Raw genomic sequence first — 19,655 nt, 5'->3', positions numbered from 1 at the left:
ATCTAGTTAATATTTTTCTAGCGACAACAGATCAGTTAGTTTGTTGAATATGACTCTACCTCACAGTATTTGAAATGTTTCAGAGTAACAGCTGTGTTAGTCTGTATTCGCAAAAAGAAAAGGAGTACTTGTGGCACCTTAGAGACTAACCAATTTATTTGCGCATAAGCTTTCGTGAGCTACAGCTCACTTCATCGGATGCATACTGTGGAAAATACAGAAGATGTTTTTATACACACAAACCATGAAAAAATGGGTGTTTATCACTACAAAAGGTGGGGGGAGAGAAAACCTTTTGTAGTGACAAACACCCATTTTTTCATGCTTTGTGTGTATAAAAACATCTTCTGTATTTTCCACAGTATGCATCCGATGAAGTGAGCTATAGCTCACGAAAGCTTATGCTCAAATAAATTGGTTAGTCTCTAAGGTGCCACAAGTACTCCTTTTCTTTTTAGTATTTGAAATGAATCTGCTGTATCACTATCGCTGTATCACTACTTCAGCTACTAATTCCAGGGCACTAGCAGCCCTTGAACCAAACACCTACTATTTGATCTTGGCTTTACAATATTATCCACAATGATAAGAAACAATGAATAACAATAGGTATTCCTCATTGCTGAAGTAAATGGGCTCTTATTTTTTTTTAAGTCCTCTTGTAATAAAAACAACTACCCTTTAGCCAGTTCAGTTTGTCTTTACCCCAGGAAAAATTTCCAATCTCAAAAGGCTTTTGTTGGGTGGGTAATCTGGGAGAAACCAACCACCAGTGAATGAAAGAGGAGATTGAAAAGTTTCTGCTTGCTGAAAGCAGATTTACTCATTTCCCCTTAGACCCACCAATATATACAGTGTGACTAATACATGAGTAACAATAATAGGACTTTGAACTTGCATAGCACCTTTCAGAAAAGATGTTGTCATATTTTCCAAAGAGCGGTTAATTTAGAGTCCCTGAACCCATGTGAGTTAAGCAAATATTAATATTGATATCCTCATTTGAAAGACGAAGAAACTTCAACAAAGAGACTCTGTGACCTCAAAACCATCTTTCCACTCCATAGGCATTCAGATGACTGAAACTTCTTCAGATGAACAAAACAATGGACTGAAACTGTCTCTCTTATTGGCTGCACAGAAGTGGAAGAACTTGAATGGAAAGGATGTTGTTTGTAAACTACCTGGAGTCAGTGAAAAACACCTGCTGTTTAAGAATGTTTAATCTCCTACAGTCCAAGTTAAAAGAAGATATCTGGACAAAAACAATGTGCCAGGGGCTATTTGGGTTATGCCTTTACATCAGAAGAGAATGTAAACCTATGTACCCACCTGAAGCAGTAATACAAACAATAAATAATACAGCATGCCAGGATGAACCTTACAGTGTGGATACCATTGACTTGCCTTTATTTACTTGTGAGGTCAGATGTCATCTGGCAATGTTAGTCTGTCACTAAGTTTGGCCTGGGCCTATACTTGAAACTTAGGTTGACAGCTACATCACTGTGTGACAGATCCACACAGCTGAATGACATAACTATGCCAACCTAATTTCTGGTGTAGATGCAGCTGGGTTGATGGAAGAATGCCTATATCTGCCTAGCTAACGTTGGTCCTAAACCAACGAAAAAACCCCTTATGTCAGAGTAGGCTGTATCTACACTATGGGGTTACGCTGGCATAGCTACAGTTGCATAGCTATGCTGGTATAGTAGACATGGCCTTTGAATGCAAAAATTCCCCCAATTATGTTGTTGCAAACTAAAACATTGGTCCCCCAGTGTGTGCTACACTATTTGTGTAAACACCAACCTCCCGTGATATAATTTCAATTCAGGAAGAGGCTTGTTAACAATATAAAGCACTGAAAGTTGTATGTTTCTCCTATGAGCCTTCATTACCTCCACTGGGAAGCTAGGAGGGTTATACTTTTTTTACTTCTGTTGAAGACAACAATATTATTCAAACTAGCCACCCTTCCCTGTACCACCTAAGTCTGGTGGACTGATGAGAAAAGGTAGTTACATTCAGAATGATGACTGACCTCTGTTGACAAAAAAAACTATCTAATTTGATCTCTGATATAGGTATATTATGCAAACACACACCTCTCAGACACTCCAACAAAACCGAATAGACGTGTAAGGAAAAAGAGAAGTGAAGAATTTGCAGCAAATTGACTTATTTCTTGGAGTCTGAAACTGAATCTCTTTTTACCCAGTGTGGTCCAGTGGAGTGGGCACCAGAGTTAGGAAACTTGAGTTCTGTTACTGGACCTGCCACTGGCCAGAAGCGAGTCCTTTCAGCTTTCTGTGCCTCAATTTTCTCATCTGTAAAATGGGATAACGATATCTTCCTTTGAAAGCATTTTTGAGATCTAAAAAGCAATATATGAGTTAAGTATTTTTTTATTCCACCAGTACTGTTTGAAACGAACATTATTTTCCTGCTTGTAGAAACTGAAGTGTTTACTTTTGTACAATCAATGACTGCAGGAAGGTCAGTAATAATTGTTGTAACAATGGATCATCATTGCTAACAGTTCATTCATGTATTGTACTTTTTTTCTAAAGCAATCTCTGACTGCATCTGTGTTTGGCTCAATCTGTTATACTGGGGTATCAGCTGCAAACACCAACACTCACATTATTGCCGGCTCAAATGGATCTTTTGGTTTGAATTCCTCATTGTCACCAATGACTAATCCCAAATCTACTCCCTCATCATTTTCATAAACATGCAAACATAGATTCAAATTCAGCTAATGGTTGCTGGCCAATTTACTAGTCAAATCCTGCTATTTGAAAAGAGAGCTTTTTCCCCCTTTTTTTCTACCACCCTAGTGAAAATAACCTTCCCTGTGAAATACCTTACCCTCAGCTGATGTATCAAGAGCCAGGGTTAAGCTGTAAACCCAGCACCAAGACTGGAAGTACAGACCCTGTCTCCAGGGGATGAGGTATACACCAGGACACAAGATGCATATGCAGCCAAAAACAGAAACACAGACACTATCAGTCTTCATATGAAATATACTCATTTCAAAAGCTGATGAGTGACTCCCCTTTAACAGCCTTTTTTACTATTTTTTTTTCACTCTTATCTCTGTCTTTTTCTGTTCCAATCTTCACAGCCTAATCAAAGTTAGGCGAGAGCCCTACATTCTCTCATGCTATCTGCTGGAAAAGGAACACTTTTAGCAAAGAGCAAAAGTGTCTCAGTGACCTCTGGTGATGAAAACCAAACAATGCACTCATATAGTGATTTGATTTCAATCACGGAGAAAATGCAGACACATTCAAGTTCTTCAAATGGGTCTAAATAGGAACAACAGTAACCTTTGTGAGGAAGGCTGTATTTCAAAAGGAATACTTCACACTGTCTTCTGCACCACCTGCAGGCTGGATTTTTTATTTCCTATCTTCTCACCCTCCCCAATCTGGAATTTTTTAAACATGATCAAGGGTAGGTGTTGAGGAAAGAGAGGGGAGAAGAGTTTATATAACTGGATGTAGCACTCTAGGAAAGATATTTTTTTCAAAGTGGTCTGCTACATTCCAAACTAAGTAACATCCTATTATGTTATGTGATTCTGCTTTCGTAGATGGTGTGATGTGGCAGCCTCTCACACCGTACTCACAATGTTTTGAAGAGAAGAAACTTTTCATTAGGCTGTCTCCCTGTTACAGAGTCATGACCAAGAATCCAGGAAATCTCTTTTATCTGCTGAAATCCAATTCAGCAGTGAGGAACTTAGGCTCAGATCCTCAAAGGTAGTTAGCCACCTAACTAATTAGTGGGAATAAGGTGCCTAAATACTTTTGAGGACCTGGGCCTTAATGCCTAATTATACACATGGGAGTAGTCCCACTCACTGAAACCAAGGCATTTAGGGACTGATCTTGCACTGTTTAAGTTAATGGTAATTTTACCATTGATTTCAGTAGGAGCAGGAGCAGGGCCTATGTATCTTACTGAATCAGGGCCTTAGGGCCTGATCTTGCAAAGACTTATGCATGTGCTTAAGATTACATATATGTAAGTATTTGCAGGATCAGGGTTTTAGATTATAAACCCAGTCCGGCAAAATGAGGCCTCAGTTGTCCATGAGGTCCCTGGGCACTACCTTAGTACAAATAAATACTAAGAAATAATAATGTGACAATGTTATAACAAATAACTGAGGTTCTCTCTCTATGGAAATTTACATTTGTTAATGCTGCCACCAAACCTCTAGTTTCTTTCATCTAATTATTTGGAACAAAAGTTTTTTCCCTCTGGATCCCTGGCTATGTTAAATGCTATTATTAAGGGTTGGTTACTATTAATAGAAAACATTATGGTTATCAGCCTTCATGTCTATGAATAACTAGTGAAAAGGTTAAGGAGGAGTGAAAAGGAAAAGTTATTCCTATTTCTAGTAACCAAAGTTATAGGTACAACTCAAGTGTCCTTTTACTATATGTTAAAATAAGGAAAATAACTTATTGATTAAAGTCACAAACCCTGTCATTACCCTGGATGTTAAAGGTACACACTTAAGAGCCTTATTTTGTTGAGCCTTACTAGGCAGCCAAAAAAAAATAATCAGGAAATGCAACAAGTTATAGTTGCTTATATCAGTTTTAACTTGACTCTGCCACACATCTTGCATATGTCATGGCACTGTGTACAAATATCAAGAAAAGCAAGAACAAAAGATTTTGGCTACCTCCCTCCCTCTCGGGTTTATCCTGCTGCCTCATCACCACAGTATCTGAGCCCACTCCCTTTAAAATCAATTGCAATAGCAAAGTTCTAAGTGGACTTCATGGAGTCTAGGTAAAACTCTAAGAATTTCTTTGGAGTTAGTTTGGTTTGTCACAGGTGGTTGTTTGCCAGGGAGAGGAGGGTGGAGGCACCTGTGTGAAACTCACAGGCAGGGTGATCAGATCACAGCAGCCACATTCCTCACCATATTCCTTCAGGAAATGGTAAACCTACTCGGTTCTTGTTCTGAAGATGCCATGTAATGACAATGGGTGGAGGGAACACCCCAATATTGAGCAATTTTATACAGCATATGTCACATTAAGATTATGGGAGGACATTGAATTTGAATTGATTACCTTTTTTTTTTTTTTTTTGTAATTGCACATCTGTAATATTGCATATAAGATTTTTGCATGCATTTTCCTTGCTTGTTTTTTAAAAATAAGGAAAAGAAAAGACTAAAAGCCTCCCCAGGATGCTCTGGGGTTCACTTGTGTCTTTGCCTGTGTGTGTTCAGATTCTTTCTACATAAAATCTGTCCAACCTGTCCAGAGTTAGAACCCAACCTCTCTGCTTGAGGCCAGTTTTTAACTGAACCCTGACAGTTATGCTTGTTTTCAAAACATACCCTTGGAACTTGGGTTCCTGGGGCCAGATTCATTCTTGCTAGTACAATTTGCACATCTTTTTTTCATTCCTGATCTGCTGCATCTCAGGAGGGATTCAGCTTTGGGAGGGAAGGTGGCAACACTTACTCATGGATTCTGCCAGGGGGTGGAAGTTTTGCTGGAGGCTCTAGAAGATACCCCATATGGCAGCTGCCTAGACAATGTGCAGGATTGGTATATCCCATTTTAACCTTTACTAGGCCTAATCCCACCACTGACACTGTTCATTTTCTGATTGTGCTGGCTTGTTGGGCACGCATCAGTGGTGGGGAGGTTTGGGGCACCTTGCACTTCTGCAAACCCACTCCTACTGGAGGCTAAAACTCAAACACCATCAAAACCTCATATGACGGTGGTGGGTCAGGGTGTTGTGGGGGGGGCTGATCCAATCCTTGTGCTCATTGTTTGAGTAATAGCTGAAAGAAGGAGATTAGAAATCGAATGCATGAAACCTTTTTCCATTCAGTTCATAGTATCTGCATGAATTTGCCTGGCTGTCATATTCCAGCAGGCCACATCTTTGTGTTTTGTAAGATGTGATCATCACCAGAGCTCTACCCAGGAGTTATCATTAAGAGCCTTCCCTAATGTAACAAAATGATATAGAACAGAAACTTGCTATGTTAGTCTTTTGCTTCTAAACTTGAAGCAGTTTTAAGCATCAAAAGGCTTACCTATTACAGCGGAAAACACAGTTCAGAATAATTGCTTTTGTACCTCACTTTGGTTTTCATAGATGGCTAGCTACATTTGTTCAGCTTGAACACTTAAAGCTATTGCACTGGTTTTTCACAGGTATAACACAACTGATACCAGTACAGTCTTTCCTGATTTACACTGTAATAACCGAGAGCACAATGAAGCGGATTATCTGACAAAACCTGGAATTTAGCCCCTGGAAGAGATAGCTATGTCCATTAATGGCTACAACCTGCCTCAAGGTACAAACTATCTGGAAAAAGCTGGCCTTTGGTAGAAATTAGGATCAGTGTTATCACTTTAACCTTCCAGACTACCTGAAAAATGAGTAATGGATTCATTTATCTATGTATACAGAACACGTCTATAAATTCTTCTCTTCTGGGCGGCAACCACGTAGAATGGTAGGAACTGCCCATTACTGAACAGCCTATAGCTAATCTCTGAGGTTTGGTGGCAAGGAAAGGTGAGTCGGCATCGGTGCTGACTTTGTGGGTGCTTTGGGGCTCAAGCACCCACCAAAAAAAATAGGGGATGCTCAGCACTTGCAGGGCCAGATTATTCTTTTGTGGACCCCAACACTTGGACCGTGCCCCCCCCCGCACTCCGTCCACGCTCTGCCCTGAGGCCCTGCCCCCACTCAGCCGCTTCCCCCTCAAAGCTCCGCCCCCGGCGTTCGCATGGGTGGGAGGGAGCAGAGAGGAGCACCCACTGGCCAAAACAAAAGTCAGTGCCTGTGCGTGTGGGTGCTAATTCTTCCTCCTGTCTTCTCTTCTTCCACCTCTCCCCTGAAACCTCCTCCATACCATGACAGCTCTGTCCAGCAGACCTCTATGCCCCGAGCAAAACACACACCAACCTTTGTGGATAGGAAAAAGACAGTTCCCCTCCTCCAGCCCTTGGCCCAAGAATCAGCATTCATTCATGTGTTTATGCAGTGCATTCTTTCCTCAGGCAGTACAAGAGGCAATCTTTTTAGGGCTGGGTTTGCAAAAATATTGAAAATGGCAGTTAAGGAGCATACCTGCCCCACCTTTTTTTCCATGATAGGTGCTGTGAAAGACAGTTGTGTAAGAAAGTAATCGGGGCATGTCTAGATATGAGGCAATATATATAATCCTCCAACTGCTGTAACAGTATACTGGCCTGGCTTCCCCTGAAGACAGTGAGGCTGTTTTATTTGACAAAGGGCACAGTTCCACATCACCTAACTTCTTTTACACTAAGTAGAAACATCAATTGAGGCTGAGATTTTCCCAGTGCTGCAGGGGATTTAGACACAATGTCCCTGAACTCGAGGACAAAGTGGAATCTTGAGAGCCACAAACAAGCAATGAATTTATTTGCTTTCCAAAATAATATTTTAAAATAGACTATCACAGCGACAAGTTTGTTCAGGGTGTGTGCTTGTGTACTGTCTAATATTACCATGTCCAGGATGATGGAAGATGCTCAGACTGTATTCATGTGTTTTCCAAGGTGGATGGTAAGATGGGAAGCATTATCTCACCTTGTTCTACATATTTTGTTCAATTAACTTCCCTGCTGCTTCTTTCTCCACTTATGGGCCAGATTTATACAGAAGTCTCAGTCCAGCATGGCTTTTCTGTGGAAAACATTTACACCTGCAAAAAGCGCATCTGTATTTTGGTTCCTGCACTTAGTTGTGGGATGAAAGCCACCTACCAACTATAATATGTCTTTTAAATGCTTGATAGGGGGATTAAATTAGAAATTTTGCCATCTAAATTGTAGGATTTGGATCTACACTAAATTGTATATTCCAAAATGCAAGTGCACATTTTCTGGGTACTAATTGCATCTGCGTACACCCACACCCACACGCAAAAGAGATGGCAGCCTTTAACAACTTGACTGTATGTAAGAATACTAATAGGAGTAATTACAAATCAGGATACACAAAATATAGCAATTTGTGAAATTAATGGCTAGCAGACCATACAAAAGAATTATATATCCTGTACATGCAAACTGCATTGAAATAACTAAAACTCGCATCAAACCCAATCCACTGAGACTAGACAGGTGGAAGGGGTAGGATACGGGCGTGAACAACAACCTCCAAAAAGGTTCCAATGATGCTGGTGTGACAGATCATTAGTGACCTCCCTGGAAAAGATTTGCCAAATCTTCTAGGCAATCTAACCTACATTCAGTCTTGGTGTCAGAGTTGAATCCAAAGCCCATTGAGGTCAATGGGAATCTTTCCATTGACTTCAAAGACCTTTGGATCAGGTCCACATATTGCTAAACATTAGCACTCGTCATATCACTTTCCTTGTGATGTCACTATCTCCAGTTTGGCAATAATCAATCTTTACCTCTTTTGCACAACTTTCCTTTTATCTGTGCATTGTAGAAGTGCCTACAGTTGGAGTGTGCCTAGAAGTCTTTGCCCCTCTCTTCCATGTAAGTTTAACATTGAAGCCTTTTCGTCCTACAGGCAGAATTTGCCATGTTTTTATACTAAGCATTAGCTCTATTTATTGTCTTTCACTTTACTCTTTGGAGAAGTCTATTTAACAATTAAAAACTTTTACCATGACTTTGTTTGAAATAGCTCTGGCAGGTAGACTCAGGAGGTGGGCTTCAACCCAGCTCCCACTGAGATCAATGGCAAAACTCTTATTGCTGTTCTTTGGGAGAAGATTCGGGCCCTAATCTGCAATTGATGGCTATAACAAACCATCTGCCTCAAAACTATTATTTATATATTTGTTTTTGTAACTGCTGGGTGCCCCATTGTGCTAGGCACTGAACAAACGTAGGAAGAGAGCGCTTCTCTCCTGAAGAGCTTACAGTCTAAATAGACAAAACTGACAAAAAAAAATGGGAGAAATTAAGTACTATCCCCATTTTACAGAAGGGAAAGTGAGGTACAGAGAGACTAAATTACTTACCCAAGATCACACAGAAATAGAGGGGTAGAGCTGGAAAGAGAATCCAGATCTCCTAAGTCCCAGGGCAGTGCTTTGAATACAAGGGCAACTCTTCTATCTTGGTTCCCATTCATGAAAGCACGTAAGGATGTGCTTGAACTTAAGCATGTTCTAGTTAATCCTGTGCTCAGGTATTTTCCTGAAAAGGGATGTATTTATAAATATGGTCATAATATTTTTCTTAAAATCTGCTTGCTGTATATAGAATTATATGTAATGGACTTATACTATCAAGAAATGGATTAGTAAGATATAACTATGGGTTATATATGTATTGGGTTGAATTCTATTGGCTTTTGTTGAGTTTGCTGTTTTTATTATAATCTGGGCTCGGGCACCTAATGCTTTGGATAGGAACTCTTTTTATTTTTGTATATAAATAAAATATAAATGACAAATAATGACTTTTATATCATTTTTATGAAATGTGATTTTTGCTGGAGTAAATTCAGAGCTATAGTTATAAATTGAGGGAGAAGATAATTGCCACAGGATGTATGCGTATTAGTATTCGACAGGGGAATGGCTTCTATGCATCCAGAAAAAACGTACAGATGCATTAGGCTTGCAAAATCAGAATGGCACAGTTCATAGAGATTTGTAAGCCTTTGACAAGGGTACACTGGCACTATTCTTGGCACACTCATGGGCTTTAATAACAGTAATAAAAGGATAATATCAATGCACAGCAGCATGGGACCTGATCCAACTCTCCCATTGATATCAGTGGGTGCTGGATCAGGCCCATGAACAATAACTGGCTAAATCCTGAGGTTCTTACTCAGGTAATCTTCTTCTGAATTCCCTTGGTGAGGTTTGAGTACAAACTGAGTAACAACCTCAGAATGAAAGGAAGTCTTACTTAGTTAACTTATCGGACTACAGATTGCATTATTAACCATACCTTGTGTCTGATGGTCCTAAAGAATTACAAGCCAAAATTGTCATTTTAACCATTACTACCTAGTTATCCCATGATTCTGAAAATTACCTTTTCCATGGGTTGTGCTTTCCTGACAGATGAGAATGGGTTTGTATCTCCATGTGATTTTGGAACAATACTAAATGGGAATAATTTCTAGTGAATACGGAATGTACGCAAACTTGAGTAAACATAAGGTCAAACTCCCACCAACGCATATGGAAAACCTGTAATATACCTATAATCATCTGTCAGTTCCACCAATGGCCTGAGATGAACAGTTAAGAAACTCCACAATAGCATATTAACCCTCAGGAATAAAAACACACAATGACGTAAGAGTCATAAGGAGCAGATATTTAAATCTGAACACATGGACTAGAAATTCAGAAATCGAAAGCAAGATAAGGACTTTAATTATTATTTCATCTAGATTTTTAATGATGAAGCTGCATATTTCAACACCTTAACAGAAAGCTGCATTCAGACTCAAAATGGATTCTTGCCATGCACTTTTCTTGTTTATGTATAAAACACATGCTCACCTCATAACCGCTGAGAGCATGTACACTTTTAGCACACAGTCAATTAACTACTTGATGGCTATGAAAGGCAGCAATCCCCAAGCAATCTCTTAATACACAAGTATTCACCTTAAACCCAAACTCCTTCCTAATGATGGGCCTGATTCTGCTGCATTTAAATCAGTGGGAATTTCCCAGTTGACTTCAATAGGAATAATGTAAAGAACCACTAATGTAGAGGATTAACTAGGGATTGCTTAGTTTTTAAAATATTAGTGTTACAGATTTACCATTAGGTTAATGATGTCACAGCTGTTTAATTCTGACTGACTGTGAATGTGTATTTACTTGGCAGCTGGGCTATGGTTTGATCTGCATACCGTACATCAGAGAAAGGAAATGGAATTTCATGTTGCCACAGCTGAGAATCTTGATGGATAACATAGATAGATGATTAATGAAATTACTGTTTCTGTGCACTGCATTAATTATACTACCTATACCGAGCTGTTTGGCTTTGCCTTACTTAAGCATTGTTATCTTAAGTACCATCTACTTACTTGTAAGCTTTAGCTAAAGTATTATTCTAGAGGACTTTGATGGTTCAATTGTTTGATTATAATATACCAGGAAAAGGAATCGCCAGCACAGTAATAAGAATATTTTATCTCATTTTTCTTCTTTAAAGGAAAGTGAAAGGGTAGTTTTGAAGATAAAATAATTTGGCTTGTATTGATATGAATGTTAGCGGGCTTATTCCTTCACCCACTTACTTCCCTGGTCCTTCTCGCATGAACAGAGAGCAACAATACCCAAAGTCCAAAGGTGCAAACAATTCAATGTTTATTGGGGTGAACTTCTGGCAAGCATGATTTCACTTTCCTTCCTTAGTGTCCCCCTTCCCAGCTCTGACACCACAGAGCCTTACCTGTGTCCCTGTTCCCATTCCTACCCTTAGCTAAACGTGATTCCAATTTCCCCACCCCCATTCCCTGTTCCCTTCCCCCTTTAGCAAAACATGATTCCAATTTCCTTACCCCCATTCCCTGTTCCCATTCCCCCCCCCACTCACTTCCTGATTGACTGCAGACTATATAGTAAAACTTGAGTTCTGCTTAGCTATACCTTAACCAATCATTTTACTGAAATTTAACTAACCAATCCTAACATATTGTAACATGATTATTTAACCAATTATATCCCACCACCTTAAATAGTTTACACCCAGCAAAATTAATTATACAGCAGACAGAAACAATCACAGAACCAGACAGAGACCATGCAAATAAACAATAGCAAAGTGGGAACTATAATGACAAAACAATACAGAAGTGAGGATTTCACATCCCAGCTATTGATAAGTGAGTTCTTGCCAGACAGGATGCTATCAAACTAAGTTTCCTTTTACATCTTCTAGGCACTTCCCTTTCTCTGGAGGCGATAGGCATTGTCAGGACAGCATTGTATTCCTAACAGCCCAAGAGCACCTTCTTTCAATGTGACTAGTTTGGAATGTAAGGAGGTGACCGTTCGCTTCCCAGCTTATGGCTGCCTCTGTTGCTTAGCCAGAGATCTCAGCCTAAGCACAGAGCCTCAGACAAGTAAGAGAAGGACCTTACACCAGCAGACAGTGATCTTGATTCTCTCTTTTATACCTCTATAACTAGCCAAGTGATAAGAATACACTTAAATTCTTAGAGTATAGACCTTTACAGACAGGCCTGAATATCTATCCAATGAAGCATAACTATTTACTGTTCATGCTTTGAAAGAAACCCTTAAAACTTATTTAAAAAGCACTAAAACAACAATGTATATAAGAAGTAATCACAGAACTGATGCAGAGGGAAAACTCAAGAATATAATGCAAAAACCCACTGCAATGGTTTTTGTTAGCAATTTTGCTGACAAAAATACAATCCTGTGTTATTTAAAAGTAAACAGAAAGATTAATTTTCATCATAAAAATGAACGGCGTCATTTGCCGGGGCATGCTGTGCTGTACATCCCTTCATGCTCAGAAGCACTTTTAGCCACATATAAATAGGAAGGGCCCAACTCTACCCTCAGTTATGCAGATGAACTCATGCTACTGAAGGTAGAATCAGGCCTTAGACTTGGTTTAACATGTAAAATTTTGATTAAAATTGGCATTTTTTAACACTCTGTCTATATCTTAGTAGGGCTAGATTCGAATTTAGACTATGCACCTGTGCCAGGGAGTAAAGAGAATAATTCCCAGCCCCTTTACATGCCCTAGCCTGATCTTGGGTCCAGGCACTTAGGAGAAAGCAAGGTTACCATCTGCTCATTTCCTCCCTAAAGCTGGTAGATGGGGAGTGGTTGGGAAAAGGTATGGAATTAGTAGGAAGCGGGGTGGGAGCACGTAAAAAGTTAGTTCCACCCTCTCTCTTGTGGGTCAGAATAGGTGAACCAGCAAAGGGCTGGCTGGGAATAGGCTGATAGTAGATCTGATTAAATAATTAAAAAAAGCAGCCAAACATTTTTGTGCAGCTTTCTTGAAATTTTTCATCAAATAAAGTTCATCCAGTTTTTGAAATGTTCTGTCTGCTCTATTAACCGGTTGAAAAACCAGCAATGTATTTTTCAGGTTTCTGGTTTTTTTTAATCCGAAGAGAAAAATCCGTCAAATGTTTAACAAAGAACAAATTTTCAGCCAGCTCTTGCTATCAGTTATCATCCCACCAATGTGGAGGGGGTGCAGGTAGGGAATTGTGCATTAGAGGGGTGTGACTGACACTACCTCCCAAGGCTAATGCTAGGGTGAGGCAATTCCACACTACCCCTTGCCTAATAGCAGCATCTAGACCCATATCTTTTAAACACTGCCATAGTTGAAAGAAGGAGAAGAAAACATCCCTGTCACAGTACTATCTTGCAAAAGTAATGAATATGTCCAAAGATTGCCTAGAAGATAAACAAACACATGTTATTAAAATTAGCATTTCTGCTTTTTCCGTAGTGATTGGTTTCATACTGATGAAAAGTGACTGTATTTTTGAGACTAACATTGGGGACTCCATATCAGAGATCAACAGACCAATAGCAATACCGCTGCAACCTAGCACAAGAAATCAAAGAAGACTTTTGTTGTTTAAACATTAAACATTTTGTTTAAATATTAAACAGGGAGGCTCTTCTGATTGCTAAAAGACCATTAAGCAGAATGGTGGCCAGTCTGTAGTCTCTGATTTTGGGCCCAGACAGCGTGTTACTAACAATGTAATTTCCCAATGCTACAGTGATGTAACTGGGTAGCAAGTACTTAAGGAATGCTGACTGGGAAAAACAACAACAACCTTCTCCCACCTTTGTTAGTGTTGCTACAGCAGAATGAGTGCACTTTTCATTCAGGAAATGTAAAGTATCTTCTTAGTTATTGTATCTCCTGCCACAAATGTGATCCTGTGACATTTGAAATATTCCTTGAACTGTTACTACTGTGCAGGGCCAGCTCTAGGCACCATCAAAACAAGCAGGGGCTTGGGGCAGCACATTTCTAAGGGCGGCATTCCGGCACTGGCCATGCCGCCCCTAGAAATGTGCCCCCACCGTCCCAGCTTGCCTCCGCTCCGCTGCTCCGCTTCTCCCCCCTCTCTTCCAGGCTTGCCGTGCGCCAAACACCTGTTTCGCGCGGCAAGCCTGGGAGGGAGGGAGGAGAAGCCGAGCAGCGGCGCGCTTGGGCAAAGCGATTGTGGTGGAGCGGAGGTGAGCTGGAGCGGGAAGCGGTTCCTCTACCCTCCCCGTTACTTCCTGCACTCCCCCCCACCCAAGATCACCTCCACTCCGCCTGCTCCCCTGAACGCACTACCTCTCCCTCGCCTGAGAGGGAGGGGGGAGAAGTGGAGTGGCGGTGTGTTCAGGGGAGCAGGCAGAGCAGAAGTGAGCTAGGGTGGAGGGGTTGTGGAGGGGGGGAGCCGCAGGAAGCAATGTGGGGTGGGGGAAATGTGGCATGCCCAGGGAAGGAGGTGGGGCCAGGGATTTGGGGAAAGGGGCGGAGTTGGGGTGGGGGGGCACAAAAAAAAGTGGGGGCGGCCAAAAATGTTTTTGCTTGGGGTGGCAAAAATCCTAGAGCCAGCCCTGCTACTGTGTTGTTAGAAATGGGTAAGTACTGCAAAACAGTTTTTGTTAATACACCTGGATATTTTTAAATGAATATGCCTGTCAAGGTTCCTTCCCCACTCTGAACTCTAGGGTACAGATGTGGGGACCTGCATGAAAGACCCCCTAAGCTTATTTTTACCAGCTTAGGTTAAAACTTCCCCAAGGTACAAACTGTTTTACCTTTTGTCCCTGGACCTTATGCTGCCACCATCAAAGTGTCTAACAAAAATAACAGGGGAAGTGCCCACTTGGAAACGTCTCCCCCCCCAAAAAAAAATTCCCCCAAGCCCTACACCCCCTTTCCTGGGGAAGGCTTGATAAAAATCCTCACCAATTTGCATAGGTGAACACAGACCCAAACCCTTGGACCTTAAGAACAATGAAAAAGCAATCAGGTGCTTAAAAGAAGAATTTTAATTAACGAAAAGGTAAATGAATCACCTCTGTAAAATCAGGATGGTAAATACCTTACAGGGTAATCAGATTCAAAACATAGAGAATCCCTCTAGGCAAAACCTTTAAGTTACAAAAAGACACAAAAACAGGAATATACATTCCATCAGCACAGCTTATTTTATCAGCCATTTAAACAAAACAGAATCTAACGCATATCTAACTAGATTGCTTACTGACTTTTTACAGGAGTTCCGACCTGCATTCCTGCTCTGGTCCTGGCAAAAGCAACAAAACAGACAGAGAGAACCCTTTGTTTCCCCCTCCTCCAGCTTTGAAAGTATCTTGTCTCCTCATTGGTCATTTTGGTCAGGTGCCAGCGAGGTTATCTTAGCTTCTTAACTCTTTACAGGTGAAAGGGTTTTTCCTCTTGCCAGGAGGGATTTAAAGGTGTTTACCCTTCCCTTTATATTTATGACAGTGCCTAACTTTGTTGTGCTTCTCCTTTGTGTTCCTCTTCTGGGTGAAATTCACCCATGGCGCTCTGGAGCCCTGCAAGGCTCCCTGTGTCATTTAATAAGGGTTGCGGAATGGAGTGGTGTCCAAGGGTTGTCTACACATGACAGGAGAAATGGCTTCTGTACCAGCCCAGTACAGGATGATGTGAAAAGTTGTGATGGGGGCAGGCCATTGGCATTGGATCAGTGTTTACCCAGATACAGTTACCCCAACGCCCCATTCAATTGTTGCTCAGGAGACAGGACTGCCCATAATCTGGAATTGCAATCACCATTGTAGGGATGACTGCTCAGCAGTGCCAGGCACAAACCTGGGACAAAAATGTAGTTATTGGGTTATTGTAGCTCCTGTCATCTCACACTTCAACTGATCAATTATGCATTCTTTGAACAGGCAATGGGACTACTCTCATGCACAAATAATTGCAGGATCAAGGCCTTAGATGTATCAATCTAATGTAGCCCTTCTGTCCGTCAGAGTTGGCAGCAACAAGGGCAGGGTTCAGTATCTAGGAGTTCTGTTTCAATAACACAATGCAAAAACAGCTCAAGCCCCCACGCAGTGACCTGGGACAATTACATACAACCCCCCTGGGTGCCTCTAAGAGGCAATACTTCCCCTCTCGCAAACACAGAGTCTGAGTGTAGCAAAAAAAAAAAAAAACCTTTAAATAAAGGAGGGAAACAATGAATCATTATGATGGGGAAACACCACAACTAGGGTTCATAAACACAAACCATGAACCAGAAGACCCACCCCCAAGCAGATTGGACTGTATCCTTTCCCTTTGGTTCCTGAGTCCAGCAACCCAAACGTCACCCAAAGTCCCAAAAGTCCAGCGCAGCCCCAGAGTTCAAAAGTTCATCTGTAGAGTTTACCTCTCAGCCTGGGTGGAAAAGGGGGGAGGTATGGGGGCACCTTACGTGCTCCACTGCTCGTGTCAACGGCTGACTGCCCTGCCTTTCTGCAGAGGTCTGCTGCAGCTTTCACCATGAGCCGCTCCGGTCCGCCAGCCATCCTGTGAGCCGCTCCGACAACCATCCTGAGAGCCGCTCATCTCCAGCAGATGTCCTGCTAGCCGCTCACCAATATATCTTCAGCCCCCACCACTACTTAACAGCACTCAGTGATTTCAGCTCTTAGTAATTTTAGCTCTTTAGTGATTTCATCTCATAGTAGGTGTTATGATGCTGGTTCTGGTGGGACCCAACTGAGAGTGCCAATTCAGGACAAATTGCTTCAAGTAGGGCAGTTACAGCCCAAGGCTGGGGTTTCTATGCACACTAAGGCAAACCAAACCAGACAGACAGAGAAGACTTTGGTTTTACCCCACTGGCTAACCACAAGTCATACAAGCAATTCCCTTAGACACTCCAGTTTCCCAGTATCACCACCAGTTCCACTTGTTATGGGGACAGATGGTTACGAAAACCAATACCCCAGTAAAAGAAAAAAGGTTCTCTCAATCCCAAAGGACCAAGCCCCAGACCCAAATCAATATACAAATCAGATCTTACCCACAAATCACGCTGTTGCCAGTCCTTTAGAATCTAAAATCTAAAGGTTTATTCATAAAAGGAAGAAGATATAGATGAGAGCTAGAATTGGTTAAATGGAGTCAATTACATAGAGTAATGGCAAAGTTCTTGGTTCAGGCTTGCAGCAGTGATAGAATAAACTGCAGGTTCAAATCAAATCTCTGGAGTACATCCACAGCTGGGATGGGTCTTTCAGTCCTTGGTTCAAAGCTTCAGCGTAGCAAAGTCCCTCCAGAGGTATGAAGCAGGACTGAAGACCAGATGGAGGAGCTGAAGCAGCTTTTTATATTCTCTTGCCATGTGTTTTTTCTTTCTTTGGTCCAAAGACAAGCATTCCATCACATGGCCTGGAAAAACCTGAGAGTTCTGTCCATAGGCAGGTCCCCGCATACCTTGCTGAGTCAAAAGGCATGTCTGCCTTCTCTCAATAGGTTAATGGTATAGCTCATGGTCCTTAATGAGCCATGAAGCAGGCTAGGCAGAGCTGACACCAACTTGTCTGGGGTGTCACCCAGAAGCATAGCATAAGTTTGAAATACAGACAGTATACAGCCAATATTCTTAACTTTAACTACAAAAATGATACACACATATAGTCAGCATAATTATAATCAGCAAACCATAACCTTGTCTTAGACACCTCATTTGACCCCTTTATATAAGATTTGGTGCCATTACAGGACCTTGGTTGCAACCATGTTCTATATGGTCCCAGTTCAATAATTTGACAGTAGGGGAGCCTCAGTACTGGTGTAACATTGGCCCAAAGTGAATTCAGCTCAGCAACCTATAACCAGATTCCTAATAGAATCAAAATTAGCTCTGATATTACACAGTGGGGAGAAATTGATGTTTAAAGCCCTCAGACAGAGCCCACACCACCAGATACACCCATTCATCCACCTACCTACCTACCTATGTCCCTTGCCTAGCGAGTGCTACTTAGTTGAGGGCAAGTCCCTCCATCATAAAATGCCAAGTACAGTTCTACTTTGCTTGGTTCACATAACCAAAATAACAACACTTTATTACTCCTGCCCCAATAACAAAGAGACTGGGGATCCCACAGCAGCCAAAGAGACCATTTTGGCAAGCAGTCCCATCATGCTAGGCGGAGTGGGTGTGCTCATACAAATGAGATTAGCCCATGAAGTCCTTTTCCACAACTCACCACCAGATGTCAAGGTAGAGCTCAACCTGACTCTGCTTACACTAATAAAGGAAATCTGACTATAGATTATAAAAAGGATATGTGAGCAACACTATTCAAAGTCACATATAAGGTGAACTATAATAAAAAAACAAAAGAGACAAATATCTAAACCTTTCCCTCTCAACAATGCATAGTCACATTGTTTAATGTTCAAATTCTATGAAAGCGGTTATTTTTCGCCTCCCTGGAAAACTTACATCAGCTATCAATGTCAATTATCCCTTACCATACTGGACATCTTTAGTTACGCATACCATGAGCACATGTTTTCCCAGAATTTTGATCACTTCCTCTTGGCTGCTGAAGTGAAATAAGAACCAGACAAGATTGTCCTCTTTACCTGGGGTGATCTGAATGTTTTTGTATTTTGTTCTACTATAGAAACTATTTTTATTATATTTTTATCTTAGTAGTATTTTATTATCGGAAACAAAACTTTGATTTTAAGAGTCTTGTGATTATTTAACAAGTAATATGAGACAAAGGTGGTGCTGTAACTGTAAATTTATTGCTATATATTATCTTTATAGCAGTCATCTTTAGCAATTGCTGTAGTTCTTGTTGCAAAACAGTTTCAATCACATAACACTCTGTTTTCAAATGCTTATAACTTTCAGAATTATCCACCTACTTGGCTCCATGTGTAGTCTCTGTTCAGCTGCAATTTTCTTTTGGATATTTTGAGCAAAATTCTTTAATCTCTTTTTAAGTTATGGATGAAAGAGGGACAAAACTTATACTTTTACTTAATGAGGAATATATGCTTTACTATCTTTTGGAGTGGAGGATATCAGCTGTATGCAATTAAAAATCACCTTTGAATACAGCTGGTCAGAAAACTTTCATGAGAACAAAATTTCAATAGAAAAATGGAAAAGAAACCAGAATTTGATGAAAATTGCTTTCCATTATTTTATTAGTTTTATAGGTGGTTGAAAAATTGCTGTCAAAATGTTGATGAAAAAGGGGACAAATATTCATTAAAAAGTTCAAGAAATTGTTTTCTGTTTTCCAGTTAGCTGCAGCTTGTTGCTTTTTTTAAAGCAGAATTACAAATCCTAGCCATATAAATATCAGAGACAATGCAATAATCGTTAGAACAGTGAACTTTGGTTTAGAGAAACATTATACAGTAATATAATAATTTTATCTCCCTATTTAATGGGGTGCTCCATGTTAAAGCTGCAGTTTTGATCACATTGTTAATGGGCATCTATTAAGATTTTAACAGGGCCTAGAGAAATGCCATCTTCTTTGAGACTTCATTGCAGATTAGCCTTTTCAAACCTGGCTGACAAAGGGGTGGCTACTGTCAGGCTACTGCTGGGACAATTTACAC

Source organism: Caretta caretta, chromosome 1, assembly GCF_965140235.1.
Source record: "Caretta caretta isolate rCarCar2 chromosome 1, rCarCar1.hap1, whole genome shotgun sequence".
In the NCBI taxonomy this organism is placed as follows: domain Eukaryota; kingdom Metazoa; phylum Chordata; order Testudines; family Cheloniidae; genus Caretta; species Caretta caretta.
This window is presented reverse-complemented; position numbering follows the sequence as displayed.